Here is a 24138-nt window from a genome sequence, read left to right on the forward strand (position 1 = left end):
TGGGGTAAATGCTCCAGGCAGAAGAAAGAGATAGTATAAACCCTGTGGCGGGGATGTGCCTAATGTACTCAAGAATCACCTGGAAGGCCAGGATGGCTGCAATATGGTGAGCTAAGGAGACAAAAGGGGGTGGAATCAGAGAGGGAATGCAGGACGCAAATTGTATTGGTCTTTGCAGGTCATTGTAGTAATTTTGGCTTAAATTTTTATGAAACAAGACGTGATTGGAGGATTGGGTCGGGGAATGACAATCACGTGTTAAAGGGCTCATTCTGACTTCTGTGCTGCTGTTAGTAGGGGAACAAGGATGGAAACAGGGAAATCAATTAGGGGGACATTACTATACATGATGCTTCCTTGGGTCAGCAGGACAGCAATGGGAATAACAAAAAATGGTTAGCTTTAGATATATTTTGAGTGAAAGTAAAAGGTATTTCTTTCTAGGTTGCATTTTTCCCCCTCTTACTTTTTTTTTTAAGTTTTTTAAAAGTGTTTATTTATTTTTGAGAGAGGGAGAGACAGAGACACAGAATCTGAAGCAGGCTCCAGGCTCCAAGCCCTCAGCACAGAGCCCGATGTGGGGCTGAAACTCACAAGCTGTGAGGTCATGACCTGAGCCGAAGTCGATCCTTAACCGACTGAGCCACTGAGACACCCCATTTCCCCTCCTCCTTTTAATAAAGAATCTTCATTTTATAAGTCTCTGCTGGTGACCTTTTAAATTTAGCTTATTCCTACTTGGGTTCTCTTATTAACAGAGTTTTCTCTTGGACTTTATACAGGTGCAATTCTCTTTTGAAAATATTGAGCTGTGGTGGGAAAAAAAAATACTGTATGGAAATCAAGAGAATGTGATTCCTGTCCTGGCTCTGTTACTAGCTTGCCATGTGATCTGAGATAATCCAGGCATTCCTGACTACACAGTGAGGTTAGAACAAATGATCACTACTATTCCTTTGAGCTTAAATATTCTACCCATCTATGATTCTGTATCTGTACATTGGTCAGGAAAGAGTTAAAAGTAACTGAAAAATCTTCATTTGAGTTCCTCGAAATATCAGCAGATTGTTTTGCCATAGCTGAAGAATTTTTAAGAGAAGAACTAGGAAGTTTCCAAAAATAAGCTTATAGTATTTTGAGGGGATGGTAGTCTTTCTGCTGACATTGCTGGCAAGTTTCTCTCTTTGAGAGCGGAGGGGCCCTCGTCTGTAATGCTTGACTTAATGGGGCCTGCTTTGTCTTTGTAATCCTGCATTTTGTGGGAACTTGGTTCCTACTTTGTCTTCTTACCATCTATAAGAGGATTTTCCTAAGAAATGTCTTTTTAGAATTACCCTTCCTTATTTTAGTCCCACACTTTCAAAACCTGATTTATTGTGGTGGTGTCACTGTTTTATATATGCACAAGGCAGTATTTCCATTCACCTTTCTATCTGTTTCAGCCTAACATTTCCCTGTAGTTGATGCTGTTCTTAAGATTCCTTTGCAGGGCTACCAGGGTCCATCCCATGTTGCCTCCCCTGGGTCATATTCTTCATGTGTACCTTGTGTCTGTTCTCTCTTAGATCACATAATACGTCTGATTCTGTGCCTAGGTGCAGCCTGCTCCTGTCCAAAGCTAGCTCAATCTGCTTTGAAACATAGAACAATATTGTTTTCCTCATCTCAAGGGCATTGTATTTATGACTCTATTTGACATTGAGAGACCAGAATTAAGATATTAAGAGACTATGAAATGAAAGGCAGAAATAGCTTGTTCTTGCAAATGGAAAGAAATTCACCCCCACTTTGCTAAAAGCACAAGATCTTTCTAATCAAACATTTGACATCATGACCAGGCTGGGGAAAAAGTGTACCTGTTCAGTTATAATTGGTTCTGCTCACAGAAGTGGATTTCTCATTGTCTGTGCAGCTACAGGAAATATGGTTAATAAAAGCACATGTCAGCCTGACTGAAGCTGTTCTATAAAACCCTGCCAGACCACTCTGCAAAACTGTTACTTCCCATTATGAAAACTAAATCTCAAATCATAGTCAAAAGGTAATCAGTCTTCAAGAAAGTAGTCTATAGAAGCAAGCAGTAATTCAGATTTGATTGGCAATGTAAGTTTTTCAGGGAATAGTTCAAAATGGGAAGCATTTTGAGAGACGCAGAAACACAATCCAAAATGATGATCCTCAGAATTTTCTAACATTGGGTTATTGATAAATATATACATTTTTTTTAAGTTATGCTTTCCTGAGAACCATGATAATCGTACACCATGGTTTTGTGTACTTCATCTCATTTAACTCTTGTAACACAACCTTGGGATATAGGTATCGTTGTCCCCATCGTATAGCTGAAGCAAATTGCCCAGAGTTCCTAGATGTACGGCAAGTGCCATGTGGACCTTTCTGCTGCCAGCCAAGCAAGCTCCGGCCCTCCTTATAGTCCCATGATGCGTTCTGGAAAGGTGGTGTATGAATATCTCCAGCAACTTTTCTGCTCTACTGCTCCTTGCTTGATATCCATGTTTATTGTTTCCATCATTGACAAAACAGAGCAATAACACCTTCACCATAGGGTGGTTGTAAAGACAAAATACAAAGAAATGACACACATCCTAAAAAAAAAAAAAAAAAAAAGCCCTATCAAAAGGGAATTAATATGACCTCGCCTAAAAAGCTCAATTTTGTATATAAATTCCATGATTTAAAATAAAATCTTCTCCTCTAAGTGAAAGTCATTGTGATTAGGTACATCAGTAACATATAGAAGCAAGCACATTTTTCTTTTCATACAAAAATGATGTTGCTGACACATTGCTGGAGAGACAGGTGTTGTATGCCCTTTTCCTAGTTGGATCTGCACGAATTCTGTAGTTCTGTGTGCTAACCAGGCAAACAAAGCCTGTGTTATGCCAATATACCTATATCATATATAGATATCACTACCAAATTTTTTTTCTGAAATTTATAAAATTAGCGTGACCCTACTTCTGTTCTGTCTTTCTCTGAAATAGGGCAAAACTAAATCTCTAGATATTTCTCATTTCACTGAGGAGAATTTTCCAGTTTGGACCAAGTAATCAGGTGGTCTTGACTATAATTTCCTTGGAATTTCTTAGCATTTCATTTTTTTTTTCTTTTGCTACTTTGCTCATATTAATATTGATGTACATAGCTTATCTCCTCTGTTAGACCTGGGATAGTCTGTACTTCAAATACTATGTCTTGAATGAGTGTATGACTGCTCTCAAAAGATGCTTAATAAGTCTCTGTCTGGGGTTGAACAAGAGAACACATTTTCATGACACTTAAAAAATCTCCCAGGAGAAACCATTTGGATTATATACAGAATGTATCTAGCTTTAATGGAAAGCTAAGTAACCCTAGGACTTATTTCTAGTCTATATGCCAATCATACTCGATTTATCAAACCATCCACCAAGTAGTTGGAATATGTAGATATAGCAATACAAAACAAAAGAAACAAAAAGCAACTGTTACTCAAGATGGGCAGACCATGAAGGTTATTATAGGCCATTCAAAAGGATTCTGATTTTTTTTCTGAGATAGGGAGTTATCAAAAGGGGAGAGCAGAGATGTGGCATGGTATGATTTATGCTTTAAAAGAATCACTATGGCTGTGAGGGGGTCCAACTATTTAACATAGGCCATGCTTAGGATGTGAAGCTTTGTTTCTAAAGGGTACTCTAGATATTAGGGCCATTTTGTTTCATTTCGAAATGTATTTGAACATATCTTTGCTATATCAAAGTAAATAAAGTCAGTTTTATTTTTCTAATGTTTTGCCATATTCTGGGCAAGTAGGCAGAAGGTAATGAGGATTTAAGTAAAGTAACCTGGTCTGACCAGAATTTATAAGATATATAAATTTATTACCTATTCAGTGATGAAAAGGGACAATATCTGAAGCATGGTTATTTTTGTTGTGTCTTCTCAAGAAAAGATTTAGGAAGAAAAACATTTTTAAAAATCACTTACTTTCAAATAAGAACTACAATCTGAAAATATATTATAGTTCCATGTTACTGCCAGTAAATGATTACTCTAAAAGTTCAGGTAGTTTAGACTAAGACAATAATTATGAATGTCATTGATTTCTTTAATCAAAATGTCAATAATCGTCATTTTACTTTTTTCCCATTTACTTTAGTCTACCCAACTTTTCATTGTTCAATAATAGAAAGCTGTGGAATAAATCAGTAGAGGTCACTAGACTATTTAGCTTCACTCTCTATATCTTGATTGTTGGAAGGCAATTCTCTGAATGCTTTCATATTCCCTCATGGTCTAAACTTTCTGAGGAATGACCACTGTCAAATTTGGTTAGAGAAAGATTGAATAGCAAACATGTCCTGGAAGATAGAGATAGTATATTACTTCAGAGAGATTCAGAGACTTCTCTCTCCTGTAGTATTTGCTTATATCCCAGAATAAAAGCCTTTCCCTCTCCAGACGGTAGGGTGGGAGAATGTGCCAGCCAAGCTCTGGGTGTCGTGGTTTTGTGAGTCTGTGGTACAACCCCTCTGTTTGTGCAAAATCCTAATTTCCCCCCAAATAATTAGACAATTATATTAATACCATTTTTCAGGATGCTTTTAGTAGTGAGGCCATTTATAGCCTCATCAGTGCTAAGATGATCTGTGATAACAAAAACTTTGTGTTTCCTGTCAGGATATCTATCTATCTATCTATCTATCTATCTATCTATCTATCTATCTATCATTTTTCATCTATCTTCTATCATCTATCTATCTGACACTGTGGCAGGCTAACTTCTTGTGTTATAAGTATTGTCTCAGACCCTTAAATTTCAGACTCAACACTGATGTCTTCTCTTTATGAGACTCACGCCACATTGATATTTGTACTGATGAAGAATGAGACTCATTTTATGTTAGTTGTCAAGATATTCTGTGTGTCATTTTTTCTTTATGATACATTCAAAACAGATAACAGAAATAGTGTGTGTGTAAATATGGAGTTCTTCACACACACATATTTGCAGGACTGTTGAGATGGATGCATAAAAGCATTTCCTTGGCTGTGGTGATAGGTTTGAATTTCACTGAAACATGCTGTGAAGGATGATGTCATGCAAAGAACATGGTGACATGAGTGCAGCAGAGAGTCATGTTGGCTTACGCCATGGATTGGTGACTTGTGAGGCTTTTTATCTGCATGAGTAGATAAGCAAGGTTTTTGTCTTCTGGCTAAAGGAAGAAGGTGTGGTATGTGGGGTGTGCATGTGTGTGTGTGTGTGCAAGGGTGCTGGAGAGACTTGGAGATAAATAAAGCAAGAAAGTTGCGGGGGAGGGGGTTAGAATATGGAGACTTAACCTGATATCTTATGTTTTGATTGCCACAACTAGCGTCACAGCTTTGGGATGATGCAATGTTAAATAATTGCTGCTGATTGTTTTCAATAAATGGCTAATGATAGGACTGCTTCCAGAGTGGGTGGAGTCAGCTCCAAAAGGAGCTTTTCCAGGGAGCTGCCAGATTAGTGTAACAGTGACAATAGTCTGTGTGTGAATGAAGCTTTTTAAAAAATTGTTTTATTGTGATAGGAACATTTAACAAGAGATCTACTGTCTTAACAAATGAAGTGTATAATACTGTATCATTGCAAATAGGTGCAATGTTATATAGCAAATCTCTAGAACTTATTCATCTTCCTTAACTGAAACTTTATGTCTATTGATTAATAATTCCATTTTCCCCTCCTTCCAGCCTCTGGCAACCACCATTCCACTCTTTGAGTCTATAAATTTGACTACTTTAGATACTGCCTATACGGAGAATCATGCGGTATTTGTCTTTTGGTGACTGGTTTATTTCATTTAGTATCATGTACTCAAGATTCATCTATGTTTTTGCATATTGCAGAATTTCCTTCTCTTTTAAGGCTGAATTGTATGTGTGCATATACCACATTTTCTTTACTCATCCCTCTGCTAATGGATATTTAGCTTGTTTTCACATCTTGACTATTGTGAATAGTGTTGCAGTGGATATGAGAATGCATATATCTCTTTGAGATCCTGATTTCAATTCTTTGGGATAACTATCTAGACTTTGGATTGCTAGATCATATACTGGTTGTGTTTTTAATTGTCTGAGGAATTTCTATCCTGTTTCCTAAGGAGCTCCAAACCCAGTGTGCCCCTCTGGGTGGTTGCAAGTCTGCTGGGTTTAGAGACTACTACAGAGCTGGGGGGAGGGGAATAGGATGAAAGCAAGGCAGGATGCCACAAAATTCACCGTTCTCATCAAAACTGAGTCATTTTTTGAATAAAAGCTTCTCGGATTGTTGAAAATATTTAGTTAATTCTGGAGTTCTAAAAAAGTTGATTCTAATGATTTTTGCCAGTGTTTATTGGCTTTATGGATGAGTGGCATTTTGGAGGTCCTTAGTCCACCATTCCTAACTGTTGATCTTGGGCAAATTATTTAACCTCCTTTTTTCTCAGTTTTTACATTTGTAATACAGGGATAATAACATGCCTCAGAAAGTTGTTGCAAGTTTATTTAGGAAAATCACTGAGAATAGTACCTGGCACATAACAAACACCCAATAAACACCTGTCATTAAGATCAAGTATATTTATTTAAAATGTATTAGTTCTGGAGCACCTGGGTGGCTCAGTTGGTTAAGCATCCAACTCTTGATTTTTGCTCAGGTCACGATCTCATGGTTCTTGAGATCAAGCCCTATGTCAGGCTCTGCACTGACAACACAGAGCCTGCTTGGGATCCTCTCTCCCACTCTCTCTGCCCCTCCCCCACTTATTCTGTCTCTGTCTCTCTCAAAATAAATTAATAAGTTAAAAAAATTTTTAAATAAAATAATAACAAACCTACCCTTTATTATTTTTTTTTAATTTTGGTTTTATATTCATAGCATAAGTCGCACTTTTTTTTATTGGTTTATTTGGGTAGGTAGATTTATAGGTTCTATTCCACAAAGCTTCAGACTACAGCAGTTGAATATTCCCCGGAGCATTTTGAAACAGTAACTGATGGCCGGCCGTTGCAGACATTATGGTTATAAGCAGGCTGAAAACCATACTCAAACAGGGTAATTTTGCCTTTTGTTACCTCAGAAATACAAGCCTGATTATGTATGTTCTTTTGCCAAGATGGTATATAAAACAGCACTTTTTGAGAGGGTTGCCTAGGGATCAAATATAAAATTTACAATATTTTATGAAATACCTAGAACTCTCAAAGTCATTGATGTTTTTATAAAGTGTTTTAAATTTTGATGATAAACAAAGATGCTTCCTTAAGACATTCTTTACTGAGGGAGAATGGATATTAGGACTCCTTCAGTGCCTTAAATGTCAGCGAACTCCAGCCGGTCTGAGAAAGCACGTGGCAATTCCATGAATAAGTTTAATGTATAATCAAAATGGTCAGTTCAGAATATTTAACAATAGTAATTAATTATGAAAATTTTTTAGTTATTTGCCCTCTATTCTATAGATATATTAAGCATAATATTCATATAATGACCCACTTCATTATAAATACTCTTTGAGGCTATATTTATTAGTATCCTAAAGGCTCTGAGTTTTGAGTAAGCAAGAAAAAAATGCCTCCATTGGCTCAAGAGTTGTTCTTCATCTCTAACTGAACTATTTTAATTACTACATTTAAAAAAATGTTTATTTATTTTTGAGAGAGAGAGAGCACATGCACACTAGGGGGGAGGGGAAGCGAGAGGGGGTACAGAGGATCTGAAGTGGGCTTAGCACTGACACCAAAGAGCCCGACACGGGGCTCAAACTCAAGAACCGTGAGATCATGACCTGAGCCAAAGTTGGACTTTTAACCAACTGAGCCACCAGGCGTCCCTGATTATTACATTTTTTAAAAATCATTTCATGTAGTAGAGATTACACCAAATCAGATCTAAAGGAAGGAAGTATACTTCATATAGAACTTTCTGACTTTAAGATGTATCATTCTGAAAAAATAACTTGTAATATATATGTATTGACCTATACATTTAATCCAATTCCAATAAAAATTCAGCTGACTTCATAAAAATAGAAAGTCACAGCAAAGACTTTTCAAAAATAGGATACAACAAGAATGAACCATTTTTAAAAAATTAAATTGAATGTCATCGGATTTAAAAACTTATTCACTTTTTAAGATATTCTATCAAAAATGAAAAGAAATGCCCCAGTCTGAGAGAAAATATTATATACAAATACAAAGCACTTGTATTTGCTATACATTAAAAAAAACCTCTTAAAATTTAACAATGAGAAGACAACATAACTAAAAACAGAAGAAAAAATATTTGACCATTTTACAAAGAAGTCATTGAAAATGGTCGATAACTGAAAAAAATCCTCTACAGGTAAGATAATCATTATCAAAAATTAAATCACAATGAGGTACCAAACAGCTAACGTTAAAAAGGCTAACAAGATCAACTTTTGGTTCACTTGGGAAGAGTTGGAACTCTAGAAGAACTGGTACATGCTGATGGAGATTAAATGATACAACTTGAAAAAAACCACCAAACTGTATGACAGATTTTTAAAAGAAATTCCATATCAATCTTTTGTGAGACTTCGCCATTCCACTTGAAGGAACTTACCAAGGAAAAATGAAAGTGTGTCCAGAGCATGGCACCAGCAGCCAAGAAGAACCACCCAGAGAATGTATTTGGGCCCTGATCAACATACTCCCTTCTGAGCAAAGTGAGATGGCAACTGTGCTTTGCTAGATCTCAGACTTTTTCAGGCCAGTGACTCTGTGTTGCTCCCATTTTTCCTCCTCTTTATGAATGGAAGCAACTATTGCAGTTCTCCTGATCCGGTCTCCCCATTGTACGTTGGGTATGTGGGGCCCAATAGCTTTCTTTATTCCCATTTCTTTATTCCATTGTCTTCTGATCAAGAAGAGGCCCCCACAACTAACCTCAACAGCACCTGAACCTGATTTACATCATGTATTCCTGGACTTAAAGTGTGCTCCTGATGTTGAAATGGGATGAAACTTTGAGGGTTTAGGGAGTTTGGTAAATGTATTTCAGAAATGGGAAGGATGTGTATCATATCTGGCCAGAGGACTAACTGTGGTCGTTGTTCTCCAAAAACGGTCCCTATCGTAATTTTATTAGATTAACATTTGTTAAGTTAAACACTAGGGTGTCATATGGTGAGCTTCATTTCAACAAAAGATCACAAAAGAATTGAAATAGAGAAGTTTATTACTCACAAGTCCTGGAAAAAATACATGGCAAGCCTGGAGAGACCACATGGGGAGGTCAAGACAAGGTACAGCAAAAAGAGCTGGCAGGACCAAGGGCACATGCCTTAATTAGGTCCCAGGGTGGAGTGCTCTGGGGAGTTTCCAGGCTTAGATTAAATGGGTCAATTTAAACAAAAAAGAGTGAGATTTTGGTAAGCTTTGCAGGAGTCTTATCTAAGGAGCTTATAAGGAAAAGGCTCTGGGAGACAGAGGAGACTGTTTATCACAGGACCACTGGCGAAGTCATAACAGGAACTTAATGTTTATTTATGACTCTGTGGACTTGTATCTAGGGTGTCAGCTTGTATGATGGGCTGATCTCAGTTTAAGGCCCCTGCAGGATGCTTGGTCAAACAAAATGGATGCCAAGGCATCAATGCCATGGAGTTGCTTAACTAAACTCTCAACAGCCCCCAATGAACCACGCCTCCTAGTGTTTGTGCCTCTCTCTAGTGCTTTACCACACTGGATCTGAATTAGCCCCGTGATTTGCTTTAACCATTTTACTGTGGTACAAGTATCAATGAGCCAGTTTCTCACCTTAGCCTTTAGAAGGCCTAGTAGGTTTTGCTTTGCCTTTTAGGATAACTCTGAACTGTGCTGTAAAAGAACTGGCTATCTTGTTGTAGAGACCATTGGGATATTCATTTGTCACAGCATCCCAGCAGAGCCCAGCTTTCTCCACCAAAGTGCTGGGCACATAGCGAGCCATCTTGGACATTGCAGACCCAGATAACATCACACTGAGTTGGGTCTAGTTGATTTACAGAATGAATGGTGGAGATAATAAAATGCTGTTGCAAATCACTACCTTTTGAAATCATTTGTTATGCAGCAGTTGCTAGCTAAGACATTTATACAAGTCACTATGTATCTGCACATAAGATTTTATAGAATAAAATCAATATATTGGCTAATTTTACTTGAACTTGAGCTAATCTTAAACCTTTTATTCTGGTATATAATTACATAGCCACTAATATTAAAGGCTTCTACAGTTGTTGCTGTATTGATTATCATTCTTTAGGTTGTTTGGTTTCAAAAAAGAATTGCTCCTTACAAAGTTAAGTGACAGTTTAAGCCATTTATAGATCTTGGCAAGGAAGAAGATACCAGATGTCATGTATGTGATGGAACTATCCATAATCTTCTTGTTGTCATTAAAAAGTCTTTTCAATCCTTTAGTGTTAGTTTAAATTTATAGTTGCTTCTCAGTCATAGGAAAGCAGATAATTTTTTAATAATAGATAAAGAATTTTTAAGGGATCTCTGAGTATTTGTAACTGTTTTCTTTTTGATGGTGGAAAATGGGATAAAGAGGCTCAAACACATTCTCAAAATGTAAATCCTTCTTTTGGAAATTTCTAGCGTAACCACTTGGGATACAAGTCATCCTGAAATATATCCAGAGTATGTGAGATGATCAGAAACATTGATCCTTTACAGAAACGTTTTAAGTCTTAAGGCTTCCACATTAGCTTAATTACATAAGACCATTATAACAAGCTACGCTCTTTATCTTGCCCCCCGAGGAAGTGCATTTTAGGCCAAAGTTCTATTATCAGCAGAATCTTGGAATTACCTGTAGCTTCTTATTATTTTTCTGTCCTCAAAACAATGCAACAAGTAATGTTGAGGCTTTAGGAGTATAGTTTGAATCAGCATATCCTTATACACAGACAGACTTTGAATTCTGGAACCTACCCAGTGTTACCAACTTGATTTAGTATAACCTCATTTGTCTGTTAAGTAGATCACGACTGGCAGAGCCAAGAGGAATCTAATAAACACATTTTACTTCTCATAGAATAAGAATTCCTCAAAGACTGAGTTTTCCTCTCCTTTTAGTCAACCACCTAAGCAAAAAGATTAGACTTCTATGTCATTCACCAGAGCTAGTTTACATTTTTAGACTTCTCTGGGAATATAAACATCAAAATCACATTAGATTTCAAAGATATTGTTGTTGTTTCAAGGGGGGGAAGCCAGAGGAATTAGAATCTATTGTCAAGAATACGTATTAAAAGAGAATTAGGGAATGGAAGATATTTGAATGATTCTGGATACACAGAAATGAACCATCACATTCAAGTTTTTTTTTCCCAGAAAAATGATCCCAAGAACTTAATCTTTAACCAATCAAATTGTAAATCAAATACACCATTAGCTCAAATATAAGGACTCTTCTTTAAAAATCCTCCATGAAAAATGAACATTCTCTTTGAAAAATGGGCAAATTACAGGAATAGAAAATTTATAGAAGTACAAATGACCAGTAAATATATAAAACACCTGTTAATCCCATTAAATAGATATATTCAAATTTAAAAATAAGCTGTTTTAATTCATCACAGGCAAAATAAAAAAAATATAAAAAGTTAATCAGATTGTACAAGGAAACAGCTTCTCTTATACTCTGTATGAATACTTTTTTGACCTGGCAATTCCACTTAACATTATCTGACTGAGAAAGTCTTCCCATATGTGCATTCATAAGAATAATCATTATTACATTGTTTCAAATAATGAACATATGGAATCAATATAGATGTCTATTAATAGAAGAATGATTATATAATCTAAAAAAATCTATAGTGTACATTTTAAAATGAGACAGATGCAGTGAAAGGTAAGCATCTAAGATGTATTATTAAGTAAAGAAAGAAAATTGTAGAACAAAATACACAGTATTTTTCCATTTATTAAAAAAATCACAAAACTACTCATTTCCATATGATCTTTCATGTATTCTGATACATATATGTGATGTGAAACACATATCATTCTGAATACAGTGATTTTGGGGATGGGTGTGGAAGAAATCGTGAAATCAGGGTTATGCATATATTCATTTTGTAATTATGCAGAAATAAAAAGAATAGGAAAAAATCCCAGGCGCAACTTAAAAGAATCCCATCTTTGGTTTTAAACTATGCCTAGGTGAATCATAATTAAACTATACTTAGGTGAACCATAAATAATTTAAACACTTTCGCAGTTCCAAATTTCAATGTGAGGTCAGTAATTGCTATGGAATGTAAAGGTGGTTTATAAAGTCCTTTATCTAATGGAGCGGAAATAAAATCTCAAACCGGGGAAATAAGCATGATTGGCAGTAGAGAGCAAAGCCTCAGTGTAGGGGCTTAGTGACATTGAACATGGTGCTTCATCTCTCTGTCGCTCTTTCTTCGCTTGCACAATGAGGAGGTGATATACACCTTATAAGTTCCTGGGGGAGACCAAAGAAGATATTAGAAGACAACATTTCATACACTGTCAAGCACATAAGTCCTGAGATACTGGTACGTGTTTTCACTTATTGATAATAAATACAACTAACTTAGAAATTTAAATCAGTGATTAGAACCAAGTAAAGAAAGCTAAGGATCACTAACTCTGAAGATTTGCCCAATTTAATGGAATCCTTAAAAATGTTCGTTTTATTTCCGTTAATTTATTTCCTTCCTAAACCTTTCATTTGAAAGGTAGCTTTAAGAAATCAAATAATTCTTCCAAACATAATTGCTGTTTTCATCTCTCTGCAGAGCTGTACACTGACTAAAATTCAGAGAGCCACCTAGTAAAGTCAGTAAAGTGAATTGGAAATGAATATTGTCTTCTGATGATGTGTTTGGAACACTGTAATATTTGCATTTTAGACTGAGCTCAACTTTGTATTGTTTAAGGTAAAAAGATTCTTTAGGGTTAGCCATGTGATAAACTAGCAAGATTGATTATGTGCGGTTGGAACTAAGACCAGGACTGCCATAATGACTAGATCCTGCTAGTAGAATCAAAGCCAATATAGGGAATACAAAGTGATACTTTTATATTCAGCATTGAGCTGTATCCAGGTAACTTTGTAGAAATGATGAGCAACTTGGGAACTTTTGTTTAGAAACATTGTAATATTTTTGAAACTGTTCAATTTCTGATCTGAATAGTCTGAATACATGAATATTCAGCTGATAATTGTGTTGTGGTTTTAATATTCTAAATTTTAAAAATATAATTAATACTGTTCGAAGATCTCTTTTATACTTTGCCTTTATTCTTTTACAAAAGAAAGTTCCCTTGTCTTTTTTTTTTTTTTTTTTTTGGAAGAAAAGGCATACATATTTTAAAAGGAAGTGGTAATTAGCATCCCTATTCTATTGTTTTCATTGGAAAGTATGGTTTCTTTTTAGGTAAGCCAACTCTCCCTTCAAACTACAAAATTGATGATGAAGCAAAAATATTCACACTTTGAAGTTAGAAGGAACAGCTTGCCGGGTTGACAGAGGCAAGTGGAGGGAAATGTGCCTGGAGTTGTTAACGAATCCAGAAACACAGCATGACATTTAAGTTAGTTAGAAGGAATGGAAAATGAATCCCTGGAATACAAATAATGTTATTTAAGATTTATTTTGCTCTGCAAGTGTACTTCTTTAATTAAATGAAAGAAGCATCATACTCCACCAATTTATAATCTGTATGAATGGAAAAATCATTAAATACCTAGGCTCAGAACTAAATAGAGTGAATTGTGTATTTGCGTGCACGTGTGTTCTACAGCTCAGAAAAAGAGATGTTAAGAAGAAAGGGGGAGATTTATTTATGAATATTTGGGGGTTCTATTACAAGCTATTAATAAAGAACTCATCAACTGTTTTACTGGAACTGACGAATGTATTTTACATTTTTACTTACGTGAGGAAGGGAATTCTCTTATTTCTAGAAGTAGAATAGAAAAAAGGCTAAATATGTGTCTAATAGCCAAATATTTTCACCAAAAGTATCATTAGACATTTTTTAAAACAAAGATTTCCAAATATTGATTTATGGTTCATGCTGCATTCAGTAATTCTGTTGGTTATTGCATCAAACAAAAAAGCTACATAGAATGTATGAAATTCACTTTGGGGATTCCTAGTGGGCATCTCAAAGACATAAGCAGTCATTAGAAGGGCTAAATCAGAAATGTAATGAGCTCATTGGATGATGATTAAGAGTTTATTACAATTCTCTTATTAAGTTGCCATGGACACAGAAAATGAAATAGTGATTTCAGATAGGTCCCACAAATTGAAAGTCATTTGAGCAAGTGCTCTGACTTTTGGGTGCTAAATTTTGATCTGTTTACTTCTACATTAACCACTAAATAAAACCTTGCTCCAGATTTCACATAAAGAAGGATTTGCTAAAGTATAATTATAGATGTGTCCAAGGAATGCTCTAATGGTCAGCTAGCATTCAAATATACCCAATACAATTCAATTTTGATTAAATTGCTTGAGTAATCCTTTAAATTTGGTGCTAGAAAATTCCTTTCATTATTTCATAACCAATCTTTAGACACAATACCAAGTAATAATTTGTAATTTACCACAACTGAAATTGAATCTCATGTTTTGAAGCTAGTGTGCTCGAGTTAGCTTCCCCATCCATTTTTTCTACATGGCAATCTTTGTCAACTTGGGTTTCTGTTGTTCTCTCTTCATCATCTTCTCAATAGTTACACTCGTGACATGATGGAAACTTTGTTGCTTTGTGAAATACTCCCCAGAAAATAGCCCGATGATAATGTTGGTGAGCAGGATAGAGACCTAAGAAAGTAACGATTCTTATCCCTCAAATAGCTTTATACATGATTTTGGCCTTGTGTTTGTAGAACTGTTGAGAGTCTGAAGAGATATATCTATCTATCTATCTATCTATCTATCTATATATAGATAGATAGATATTTCATTCTGCATTACTGCATTGTTAAGGAAGAAATGTGCTATAATAGTAGTCTTAACTTTGAGCATTCTTGAAAGTCTCAGGGGGGTATCCCTTGAGAATGCAAGGGTCTCCTATAACAGAATTAGGTTTATGAGACACTTGTAGTTTACATGAAGCTTTAAAACTCACAGTTAATGAGATTTCCCTGGTGGTGGCCCATACAAATGGAGATGTCAGAACAAAATGAAGAATAAACTCCTACTGTAGTGGGGGGAGGGGTCTGATTTTGTGATAATGTGGAAGAGAGAGAGCAAAACAAACAATAACTTTTATACTAATCTCTTCAGGAAAAGCAGAATTGGAGCAACTCGTGGAGAAAATATAGATTCCCAAAAATTAAATGAGAGAATGCAAAGAGTAAGACAAATATGCAATCTGTCACAGTGTGATTACCAATGATTGCCACTGCCTTCAGTTAAGGCCAGCATGCCACACCCCTCCATGGGGTGTGTTCTAGATCTTTACCAAATATATTACTCTAGGAAATAGGGCCTTAAAAATCAAGGTTCTGATAAGGTGTCAATAAACTAGTGCCCCATTCAGTCCCTCTCTCAGGCTATGATATCTCTCTATATACTTAATAATCAGTTTATTTTATATTTTAATCTTGTTGATCACGGATTCTTCTACATACATACACTTCAGAACCAACTTTCTTTTTCATGTTTTAACATTTCTATCTGAAAATTGAAGGAAAGCTACTGAAGTATAAAAACCCCACCTTTGCAGACTTTAGATAAACAAAAAAGAAAGACAAGCTAATTTTTGGCAAATGACTATGGAAAAGGTACAGCAAGTGCCTTCAGTCCGATTTAGTCTTTACCTCATAGGACTTTTATGAGTATTAAATGGGATAAAGTATGTGCTATGTCAGGTACCTAGTCAGCACTCAGTAAATGTTATCAATAATTAAGGTGTCTACCAGCCAGTCTTTGGATACAGATTATGTTGCACACTTGCTTGTGTCTTTCTAAATTGGTGATAGATACCTTTGTTGCTCTCAATTATCTCCTTCTTAATTAAATCTAAGTTAAGCCAGCTTTTAGGTATGTGTATGATTGATTCTATCATGTCTCCTCTCAGAATTATCTATCCAATAATGCTATAATGTAAACCACAAATGTTAGCCATATATGCAATTTTAAATTTCCTAGTGGCCATATCAAAAAAAAAAAAAAAACAGGTGAAATTAATCTGGTTCATAGACTTCAGTCTGATATTTTAAAAATATTAATAATTTCATTGATTTATATATAATCAATATAAAATTACTAATGAGATCATTTACATTTTTTAAGTTAAAAACATATCTAGTGTGTATTTTACACTTACACACATCTCAGTTCAGATTGGCTGCATTTCAAGCATTCAATAGCCACATGCCGCTAGTAGTTACATATTGGATAATGCAGATCTATGTAAAGAGAGAATGACTTAAGCTAAAAGAAGTCATCTCTAATTATGTAATCCTCATCCTAACCCTTACTCTAATCCTTTAGTATGCATTTAATTCCCCTATATAAATTTACACTTACATAATAAACTCCTTTTTTAGTTTAGGAAATTCCTAAATTCTGAAAATATAAGCAATATCTGTATGTAAAATATAGTCATTTTCAAAGGGAATGTCTAATATGACTTCAGTGCTTTAGTATATTTATTTTGGGACTTCTTGGCATCTCTAGCATTGAATTCTTTTGTTTATAGGTTTTTCTTAAGTCCTTAACACATGTATGAAACTGCACCAACCTTTACCTAAGTATCACTTTAAAGTACACAATTTAGATTAAAAATTCTTGTAAACTTTTATTATAATTCTGATTATGTTATTTTACCACTAAAGAATCAGTTTCTTTTTCCACGAAATGGTCTAATTCTTTCATTAATTATTGCATAAATAGTCTAGCCCATTCATTCTTCCATATACTTTAAACTTGTTCTTGTATCAAGTCACATAATTGTTGTTTTTTAAAATTGTTTTCATAATTATATTTTAGATAATTATTTATATATTTGCCTTCTTATAAAAGATAGTTTACTTTGTTGAGCTTTAACATTACACACTAAGCGACTTTTTACATTGCTGCTACAGGAAACTTGACATTCCTATCTTTTTTGTTGCATTAAGTCAATATCTACTGAATGCCTACTGGGCATTAAGGCTGTTTATTTATTGTAGTGGCATATATTTATAATATATATTCATTTTGAGGCAAATTTTTTTTATTATCACATAGTGCTTTCATAAATTGTTTTACCAAGGAAAGCTATGTTTCTCTAGGAAATTGATTTATTTTTATCTTATGATTAATGTAAATGTAAGAATTTATTATGTTTCCCCCTTTTGGTGTACTAGTAAGTTTAGAATCCATTTTACAACCCAACTCTATCAATTGTAAAGGACCTTTGATTTGATATTTATGTACTCCCTCTTTTTGACTATTTCTTATTTTTGTTGTATTCTTAATTCTTTTTTTGTATTCTCTTGGTGTTATATATACATGTATATGATTCAAATCTCTTTTGTAATGAAGCTGTGTAAGTATATATGTATATATACAAATACATGAATGTATACACATATAGATATTTGTGGTATATATCTGTATCTATATGTATGTATACATGTATCTCTAGAAAATAAATTATATTATTGTCAAAGTATTTGCTGCCCTTCTCTATCAGATTCTTCTCTACCAGGCTATTTCTAAAGGAAGATAATATTCTCAACACCACTCATATCAGATCTGTCTACCATACTTGACTTGGCCGATGAAATGAGACATATGTGACATATGCCACTTCCAAGCAAAATCTTTGAGAGCCTGTACTTGGTTCTACCATCGTTCTCTTCTCTCTGCCAAGAAATTGATTAATTCGTTGATAGTAGCCACTCCTTTAGCTTGGTCCCAGAGCCTAGTTATAATTGAATCCTGAAAAACAGAAGTAAGAAACAAACCTATATTGTTGTAGCCTACTAAGAATTAGTAGTTGTTGATACCACAACTAATTTGAGCTAATACAGTTTATACTAATATGTATACATATATGCATATATGTGTGTCTGTATTTAAAGAGAAGTCAATTTACTTATCACATAGATTTATAGATTTACATATCTATATACAAACATGCACATATAAAGTACCTAAACATATTAGTGCCTTTAGAGATTGTCACAGTTTACTACATTTAGTACATTTTAAAACATTTAGTACATTGTTTTAGTACATTGTATTCAAGAATAAACTCATATATATATGTATATACACACATATGTATATTGTCATTAAAGGCTTAGATACATCAGTAACTCCAACAATAACTGTAGAAACCAGAAACATATTACACCATATATCATGACTAATATGGCTAGTAGCCATGTGGGGCTACTTAAATTTAAATTAGCTAAAATTAAAAATATAGTTCCTTAGTTCAAACCTTTTAAGTACTCAATAGCCATATGTAGCCAGTAGTGAATAACACAGATATAGAACATTTTTATCTTCCCAAGAAGTTCTGTTAGGAAGCTCTATTATTGAATAGAAGAATGTTTTTTGACTTGCAGTACAAATTATTTTGAATTTCTACTTTTCCTTTCTAATATATGGTGGTCACCATTTTTTTTTATTATGAAACGGTTTCATTATTATTATTGCCACAAAAATCACAAGTTGGCAGAAACATTCTAATAAGGAAACATCTGAATTGAAAAGTCACTATGTACTGTCCACTTAATAGTAAAAAAAAACAAGATTAATCATAGCATTTCTGTTAGGATATAAATAACTGGACCGTAGAACAGGCACATTTTTGAGTTCAAAGTGACATTACTGCTCCCTCATAAAAGCTAAACAATGAACAACTGTAATGAAACTCACTTTTGGAATTAATTCAACTAGCATATTAAAATACTAGAAAATACACTATCTCTCTAGGCTTTATTTCTTCAGCTAAATAAAGTAGCTTTCATATTAGTAAATAATTAATAATTGGTGCAAAATATTAGAGGTTGCAGTTGAATGACAGTTAGAGGAATCAGTGGAAAAAGCCAGAAGCTTCATTTAAAAATGCCAGAATGCTTTCTGAAGTGTCTTGTGTGTTGAGCATTCTCACCTCTTTATTTTATTATCATCTTGTCAAAAGTTGCCATTAGAAACAATGGGCACGCAGCCATCTTGAATTAAAGTGAATTTGGTCACGGAAGTATTCTGTTAGAGAATGTCATATAAGAGTTTTCATCTTTTTTCTTGCAAAAAGTGAAATTGATTAGTAATAACCTTTGTATAGTAAAATTTGTCCATGATTTTATAGTTGCATTTGTGGCATTGATCTACAAGTTAATGAGATGTTTATGTGCTACCTTTTTAACCTGACAGCCACTCTGTACAATTGTTCTTGCAAAATCACACAAATGTATACCTACTTGCATATTGATAATCTTATATTTAAGTATCTTGAAAGTTAAATTGAACAGGGTTGAAACAAAATTCCTAATTTTTTAAAAGACAATGATGATAGAGCCTTCCTTTTTTTAAAAAAGGGGGATTCTTTAAGGACCTGTCTTTGTTACCTGCAATGAATTCCTTTTTGTACTTGGATGAGTTAGAGTTGGATATTGATTGCTAATTCGTGACATTGAAAATGAGAATATTGCTTATTTTTTGCAATTATTTTGATTGTGGAGAGTGTTTTCACAACCCAAACTTAAAGTTCTAGCACACTGATACCAAAGGTAAAAGCAAACAAACAAACAAAACCTTTAAAGAGTGGTATCTTGTTATGCTAGATGGTTCCTCCCAGCATTCTGTAGGATGAGGGAAAAATGTATAATTTGAATGAAAACATGAAATATTAAACAATGTATTGGAAAATCACAATTCTTATTCATTGACATCTCAATTGGTTTCCGAGTATAAATCTAAAACTTGCTTAGACCAAGAAGCCAAACTAACCAGTTCCTTATAATAACATTATTTGAAAAGTATTTTGGTCTTTTTTTTATTTAGGGAATCATTGCCTATCATGTGCTATAACATCAAATTGCGTTGTCTGAATATAATTAGTGAGGATAATGCTAATGACAAATATAGTTTTGAAGCATCATGTGTTCTGGGAAAAATTTTTCCAAGCTTAATTTTTTTTAAAGACTCTACTTTTAAGTTATCTCTACACTCAACATGGGGCTTGAATTTATAACCCCAAGATCAAGAGTCATACTCTTCATCAACTGAGACATCCAGGTGCCCCAGTGCTGGCAGTTTTAGAGGAAAGATGCCTTCCATCTCAGCAACCAGGATTTTTTTAAGGAGGTCTTTTGAAAAGAATAGATGTGATGGAGTTTTAAGATAATCCTCTACCTGATTTCTTGGGAAGATTCTCAAATTAGTTGCAATAATTTCTGGAAACATGACCCTACATACATATTTTATTTAAAAAATATGAATATTCCCTAAATTATCAACAGATAACCTGTAAACAATTCACCAATTTGAACAGTTGTCCCCATTCACCATCCTCTCCTCATCTGTTCTTATTGTATCCACTGCGTCCCAAATCCCAAATCCCTAAATACATTGCTGTCTTCCTTCTTCTTAATATAAAACCACCACCCCCCTGCTTTTTAAAACTTTTGTCCTGAGTTCCAGGGTAATTTCATGATTAATTTAAGGCAATTTCCGTAACAGCCATTATTGGTGTGGAGATGGGCACATGATCCAAGGTTGCCCAGTGAGACTGGAAGGAGAATATTATATTCCTTAGTTAAGGGAAAGGTTTCCCTGACTTCCAGTGGACGTGGACTAAAGTTGCTGCTGGTAGTTATCTTGTGACCGTTGGAGGAATAGGCTGGTGGACAAAATTGACATACTAAAAACAAGAGTGGAGAGACATTGTTAATTTGGATCCATGACATTATCCCTGGGCCACAGGATCCTGAGTTTCGACTTCATAAACACTTCACCATGAGAATTATGTATTAAATATCAATTTAAAATTTTTATTTGTACTAAAGTTCAGTTACATTAAGGGAACTGTTGTGAGAAAGTCCTAAAGCCTAAGCATATGTTTAGAATGCATTTAAGAAAAAATTCGCCAGATCACTTTGCTCGAGTGTGGGAATATAATCCCTTAACAGTTTGGGGACTGCTTATATAAAACATTTAATTTGTATAGCATTTAAGTACTTTAAACAAAAGCATTTAAGTAATGTCAAATAAATACTAAGCAACTTCGTTATAATATTTTAATGTTCCATAAATTTTAACCTCTAAAATTATATGAGTAGTTATCCAGTCTTAGAGCAAACAAATTTTTCCTGCCTCAAATCAGATAAAAAGACCTTGTTTGGCCATGTCTTGTGCCACTGTCTCGAAGTCCAAATTCAAACATGTGTTGGGAGAACAACTCTTATATTAATGATACATTGACATCCTGGTTTAGAATTTGTGATCAGGCATGAATGAAATTTCGCCTATTAATAATTAGTTGTTTTGTGTTTTCCCTTTCAGGTTAACCATACAAAATACTATATGCAATATATATAAAAACAGATAAACAGAATCAGCTCTTCAAATGTATATATGAAGGGATACTTTCCTCGTAGGCCAAGGCTATGACAAAAAATTATGCCTGATTCAAAAGGATGATATATAAACTATAATATGTCCTTGTTTTTCTCCCACTTAAGAGAAAATTTTTTTTTTGACTGTAGGTGATCAGAACATGCTAATTAGTTGGGAAAAGACATTGGTAATTTTTCCTCTTCCTTGCAAGGACAACTTTCTTCTCCCAACTGAGATCCAATAAAGTTTGTTGCCTGAGACCTAGACAGAGTATGGTAATATCCCTTAATAACAATGATTATAATGAGGATACTGACACTTTATGTGGAACATTTCTGATAAGTGTTTTCAAGTGCTCTAAGAAATGGTGCTCCCTTTTTATTAAGAAATGGACAGAGATTAGGAATGGCTTTTTATTAGTGCCCCAGAAAATATAAAGTTAAGTGCTTTTTTATTAATACCTTGATCTACTCAAAATTCAAAATCTATGTCTATATTCTGCAAAACTCATGACATGGTGTTATTGTGGTCAGTGGAGTTGGCCACAATTCTGCGTGATGTATTATGTTCTAATAAACTTCCAGTTCAGCGACATGTCCAGAGGATAAGGCCTATTTTATGGCTTACACTTCATCTTCAATCTAGTAAGGTCTAGGAACATTTAACCCTATGGCCTAATAATGCTTTGTCAGGGTCTTACAAAACAAGATTACTTAATTGGAGTCTTAACCTCTTTTCACAAATTGTCTAAAAGTCTCTGGTCCTATCACAGCATCAATTTTAGACCCACCTGAAAGTTTCCTGCTACATTAGAGATGTCACTTCCCATGAAGGCATATGGAACATGCAGCAAAAATCCCAAGGGAGAATTGAAAATGTGATGGAGCCTTTTTGTGAATGTGAATCATTCTTTTCTATTTCAAATTTTCTTTCAAAATAAGCTGCTAATGTGTCATGCTTCATATCTAGTTCCATGAAGACTTTTCTTCCCTATCAACTTGACATAGAGAGCATCAATCCTGCGGTTTAAATAAATACCGAATTCAGTTGCCTTGCTTACACTCAGTTTACAATCACTACATTTTTTTATGCTTTTGTCATATTTGAACAAGGCAGACTAGAGAAGTTACCCACAGTGTGAGGGGCATAGACTGAGTAACTGTATGCTATTCTTCCTTTATCTGGAAAAGCACATCGTTTTTCCAGATAAAGGATGAATAGCTTTCACACTATGGCGAGCTCTAGATTCAATAAGGCATAATATTCTCAAAACTGGATCAGGTTTTACATACGAGGAAATTTTTGCCAGAGGCAGTATTCTGGCATGTGAAATTGTTATGGAAGCCATACTCACAGAATAATGGAATAATAAATTCAATGAGACCTTAGAGTTCATCATATCCCTCTTCATATACAGATATGCTATTAGCTTCTGATACATTGTCTAAGCCTAGAATTAATAAGAAATTAGGACTGGAACTGAGAGTGGACATTTAATCTCCTGGCTTTCAGCCCAGGGCTGCTTTTCACTAAGAAATAATTTGAGGTATGAATCTCATTTTAATTCAGTAAAGTATCTAAATATCATATAATTATATTGCAGTTGGTTAACATGGAAACTAACTTTCTGGGAAATTGTGACTTATATAGTAGTAGTAACAGAACTGAGATTAATAATTTATTTCCTTCTTTATATTGAGGTATTACTGACAAAACCATATTAGTTTCAGGTGTACGATATAATGATTTGATATATGTGTATATTGTAACATGATCATCACAATAAATCTAGTTAATATCCATCACTATAGATGGTTACATTTTTTTTATTGTGATGAGAATTTTTAAGATTTACTCTCTTAGCAATGTTCAAATATGCAAGACAGTATTATTATAGTTATGCATTTTATAACTGGAAGTTTGCACCTTTAACTCCCTTCACCCATTTCACCCACCCCTATCCCCCACTCTGGCAACTGCCAATTTGTTCTCATATCTATGAGCTTAGTGTTGATTTTTTTTTTATTTTTTAGATTCCACATATATGAGATCATGTGGTATTTTGTCTTTCTGTGTCTGACTTATTTCATGTAGCATAGTGTTCTCACGTTCTGTCCATGTTGTCAGACATGGCAAGATTTCATTCAATTTTTTTATGGTCAAGTAACATTCCATTGTATACATATATATCACATCTTTTCCATTTATCTATTGAGAGAGACTTAGCTGTTTCCCTGTCTTGGGTATTGTAAATAATGCTGCATTAAACATGGGTGCATATATCTTTTCAAGTTAATGCTTTTTTTTTTCTTTGGACAAGTACCCAGAAGTGGAGTTACTAGATTATATGGTATTTCTGTTTTTAATTTTTTGAGGAAAGTCCATACTATTTTTCATAACGGCTGCACCAATTTACATTCCTATCAATACTACACAAGTGTTCCATTTTCTCTAAATACTCACTAACACTTGTTTTTTCTTGTCTTTTTTATAATAGCCATTCTAAAGGTGTGAGATGATATCTCATTGT

General features: G+C 34.4%; 1 protein-coding gene across 3 annotated transcripts in view; it reads left to right on the forward strand.

Annotated features, from left to right (window-relative positions):
• Positions 1-24138, forward strand: part of THEMIS (thymocyte selection associated) — a 186644-nt gene that overhangs the window by 113839 nt on the left and 48667 nt on the right. The gene's annotated exons all lie outside the window — the stretch shown is intronic.

This window comes from Panthera pardus, unplaced genomic scaffold, assembly GCF_024362965.1.
Source record: "Panthera pardus isolate Hobbes unplaced genomic scaffold, ASM2436296v1 HiC_scaffold_17, whole genome shotgun sequence".
NCBI lineage: Eukaryota > Metazoa > Chordata > Mammalia > Carnivora > Felidae > Panthera > Panthera pardus.